Source organism: Nannobrachium achirus (genome assembly GCF_963921795.1).
Source record: "Nannobrachium achirus genome assembly, chromosome: 5".
NCBI classification, from domain to species: domain Eukaryota; kingdom Metazoa; phylum Chordata; class Actinopteri; order Myctophiformes; family Myctophidae; genus Nannobrachium; species Nannobrachium achirus.
In genome coordinates, this window is record NC_137814.1 from 21286035 (window position 1) to 21290929 (window position 4895).

Sequence of the window (4895 nt, forward strand, 5' to 3'; positions counted from 1 at the left end):
TGAGTGCGGGCCAAATGGCCTCTATATTTTATGAGCCTTCGCTCTACCAACGCACCGTCTTGAGACTAATTATCATGGTCCCACTCAAACACAAAGCTCGTTTATTATTGCATTGACATCACATTTGTTTTTGGCCCGGCGTACATGGCAGGGACTTCGCGGCGAAACAAAGCCCGGGAATCATGTCCAGGGACTTGACATAACATTAACTCGGACGGCGAGTGCGCTTTTCCTCCAGGTACGAAGCACGGTGTCGTAGTCAGAAAGGTCGTCTGCTCGGTACGATGAAAAAGTCCCTGCAGTGCTCCGTCTCTGCGGAGGATGCGCTTCTGCTTGCGGGGGATGAGCTAGCAACACATCGAGTAGTCTCGCTTTATTCCTGGGAAGTTGTTCGCTTCTCTCGGCCCTGACCTAGAAATGCCTTACCATCTCTCTGCGTTCTACTTAGCGTTATAGTGACACTGAGTAGTACATGCATGGCTGTGTGTATGTGTGTGTGTGTGTGTGTGTGTGTGTGTGTGTGTGTGTGTGTGTGTGCGTGTGCGTGTGCGTGCGTGTGTGTGTGTGTGTGTGTGTTAATATGACAATACTTTACCCCTGCTTGAGTATTGAATGAATGTGTACTCCAGCTAGCTGAAATCACATTACCAGACTATTAGTGAAACACCACATGGAATGATGTTGTGTCAAGGATGTTAAATGGCTGTTGTCGCACAACCTCAAGGAGGAATTGAGTGTCCTGTGGTTTACTGAATTATTTTACTATAATCAAATAAAGAATAGTACATATATATATATATATATATATATATATATATATATATATATATTTTTTTTTTAAGATTTGTTTTGGGGATTTTATTCCTTTTTTGGATAGGACAATAGACTGACAGGAAACAGGGGGAGAGATGGGGAGCGACACACGGCAAAGGTCGTCCGGATCGGGAATCAAACCTGCGCCTCCAATGTCTAAGTGGTATGCGCCTGGACCAGTAGGCCAGCAGGCGCCCCAAGAACAGTACATTTTAACATACAGTATATACTGTACAGTATATAGATTATACTACGGCTGTCAAAGGGTACTGTCCCCCCCAGGGGGGGGGCTGCGGTGGGGGGGGGCCCTGTTGAACGGGACTCGGGAGCAGTCTAGTTTGTGTAGGAAAGATTTGAGTGACTGTGAAAGAACTTTCTCCCAAGGTAAGATTAAGACATCATGCTTTATACCGTATAAACCCTATTAAGCCTAAGCGGTTCTGCCGCACTGTAGAACTGTTTTTAACAGTTTTTTTACTTTAAAAATGAATAATTTCCCGTGAAAAACACATATTTTTCAGGAAACCGAGTGGGGCCCACGTGGAGGGGGGGCCCAGGTCTTTGATCTTGACCCCTCCCAAAAATCGGGCCTGGTCCTCAGGCATGAATTCTACCACACCATTCGCAGCAACCATGTTTGGCAGGCTGAGTTTTGTCCAGGTTTGACATGGTGAGTTCCTTTCTCCACAAGGTCACTTGTGCGGCGCTGATTGTCAGGGAGCTGGATGTGAGTTTCCCTCTACCTACTGCTTTCTTTCTGCCTGCCTTTTATCTTGCTCTTTTTTGGATAAGCTTGGCAACAACACATATATTTACATTAGGGCTGTCAAAATTGAAGGTCACATATTATACTCCTTTTCAACAAGTTAGTATAGGTCTCTGATGTCCCCAAAACCTGTCTTTGAAGTTGTTTGCTGAAAATACTCAGATTCTGCATTTTAGCATGCCCTCGATCGGTGTCAGTCATTTTGGTTTCCTCTATATGGTTCTCATTTACCCCTAGCCTGCCGGGCCATCCTTCATACTGCGTTCACTCATTCCTCCTTCCCACAGTATGAGGTCTGGACTTCAGCAGATAGGCACAGAGTATGAGAAGTTGGCCCGATCATTTTCTGATCGGGGCCAATCAGTGACTGCCTTTCAACTGCTTGCTGTCCACACAACAAGTGAAAAGCTTCCCCTGATTGGTCTATGTGTAGATGGTGACGTAATTGCTTGCTGCAGCATTTTCAAAACAACATGGCTGCCCTCGATGCAACAAGTGTAACAGTTAACGCTGAAACAATAAAACAAGCAATAAGTGAGTTATTTCAGAGTAGGAATCAATTACAACAATTAAAAAGGAACGGGAGTATGCGCTAGCGGAGTTCATCGGCCGAAAAGACGTGTTTGTTTGCCGTCCTTCCGACTGGCTGAGAGATGTTTTGCTACGCTGAGAGGAGTCTGTTTGTCAAGGCAAGTACTCCCGCCCACTTTTCAAGCTGCCTGTAGCCCAAAGTCCAGACTTATATTGTGGGAAGGAATGAGAGAGTGAATGCACAGTATGAGGCTGGCTGGCCAGGCTAATTTACGCCTTGTTCAAAGATAGGCAATTCACGCTAGTATTGATGATGTGACCAACGAAAACAAGCATTAAAGGTTTGACTCAAAACTCAAATTATGTTGACTTTTTTTACCCCATGGAAATGATATTGAGTATCAAAGTTACTAAATATATTGTATCAAAGATATGAAATGTGGGGCTAATCCAACCACATGTGAATAAAATGTACGCAAATGTTCCATTAAATACAGTCATCGAAGTAATGATGATCACATGAACAGTGGCTGAACTTTATTCTGCTTGGTTGGTCATTCAGAACGATACATTTCTCCAGTCAATTCCCACTGCCCCTTCAGTGTGGGGCCATTATGGAGCAAACATTAGCGGCAGCAGGAGTCAAGTGATTTTGCAAACAGTAATGGCCCATAAATTGGCCTGCCAATATGAGCAACAACCTTGGAAACTAAAATGTTTTGGCAGCCTTCAGAGCTCATGTCACTGTTTCAGATTCTTATTTCCTATTATATATGTGTGTGTGTGTGTGTGTGTGTGTGTGTGTGTGTGTGTGTGTGTGTGTGTGTGTGTGTGTGTGTGTGTGTGTGTGTGTGTGTGTGTGTGTGTGTGTGTGTGTGTGTGTGTGTGTGTGTGTTTGTGTGTTGCTTCTTTACAGCTTGAGCCACCTTGACAACTTTGTGTAAAATATTCTTACATTAGAGTATGCCCAGTTGCCCACTTCTCCAACTGTTTGGAAGCCTATCATAGTGGCCTCTACAGTATGGGGAGTTGCCTTATAAAACAAGAATCCAGGGAAAATTAAAGTATGGTTCAAGGCAAAGTGGACTGTCTGGTATAGCGCTGCCATGAAGCTGATTTGAATAATATTCGCATGCTCGCGCGCACGTGCAGGCACGCACGCCGTCTGGGAGCTGGTTAGATCCCTGACTCCTCCTGGCATCACGCTAAAGTGTCCTTGAGCAGACTCTGAACAGAAGCACTAACCGCTCCCTATGAGCAGGTTGGTGCCATGCATGATTGCCTTCACTGTTGGTGTGTGAATGGGTGAATGAAAAGCGCATTGGATAAAGGTGTGTTCTCGAGGACCCCCTCGAAAACGAGATGCTGCATCTCAAGGTGCTTATGCTCAAGTAAAAGAAAATTCAAAAAAATAATAATAATCAAACCTCGGTTCGAAGTGAAGCGGTGAATTTTTATTCTATGTGTTCTAGAGCTTTGAAATCTGTGTTCTAGATCTATACTTTCTATGTGCTTTAGTTCTATACTTTTATGAATTCCGAATGAATGAATGATTTTGTCTGGAGGGCCAAATTGTCATGTGAAGCTTGACCAATCCTCAATTCTGCATGCACGGGACATGTACGGGACAGACATTCTCACTCCTAGAGAATCTATGGGAATCCTCAAAAAAACAGGTACGGGACAGACATTCTCACTCCTTGAGAATCTATGGGAATCCTCAAAAAAACAGGTACGGGACAGACAAAGCCACTCCTTGGAAGCGACTTTACCGCTTCAAAGAGGTGATGACCCGGGCGGCTAGTGTAGCTGCTAATGCTGCCTGACAGCGTGTCAGTCCCCATCTCTCTCTCCCCATTTCTTGTCACTCTGGTATTAAAAAAATGCAAAAAAAAGCCCCAAAAATATCAATAGAAAATTGCGTGTAGATAGATGACTGACATGTGTCTCGTTTTAATTATTACATGTACTGTAGTAAATCATGAATCATGAATTATTATTATTATTATTATATTCTTTAGTTAAAACATTACTTCAGTTACTAGAAAATGAGCATGTGCAATTTCTCAGAACTCATGCTTGCATGCGATGTGGGCTTGCCTTTGTTATTTTTTGTTAGTCATAGTTGCCAGTTCCCACTTGATGTCATGTGGGAGTTCAGACTGCTTCAAGCCATAATGAATAACTGATAACTTGCATAATGTCTTCAAAGAAGGACGTAAATCTAAGATGTACAGGTCATCTTCATGTATTTTACAGCCTGCTTTGCGTCCTCCAAAGAGGATGATACTATCTCCCACCATGCAACAGCACATCCCACTCATCCTACAGGGGTCTTTCCCCTTGGGCTCAACCTGCTTCCAGGAAAAGGTCTCTGGACTGAATTTCCACAGATCATTGAAGAACTTGAACCCGTTCCAGCCACCAAATATGTACAGCTCCCCATTGTAGGCAAAGGCTGAATGACAACGACGTTTTTTTGGGAGAAGGTGTCCAGAAGGCATGCTCAGCCAGCAGTTGGTCTCTGTCAAACACTCTGTTGCCCCCACAGCCCCCAAATACAAACATCTTTGTCCCGATGGTGGTGGCAGAGTGAGATGCTGAAGCAGGTGGTCTAGTTCCTCTGGTGTTAATTAAAGACCAGGCCATTATTGTGGTGTCCAACTTGTACATGTCATTAGTCCATGTCAGCTGGGTGGATCCTCCATACACATACATGACCTTCTCCAGGATACAGGCTGAGTGGTTGCTCCTTGCTTCTGGAATAGTCCCAGAAACATTGGGT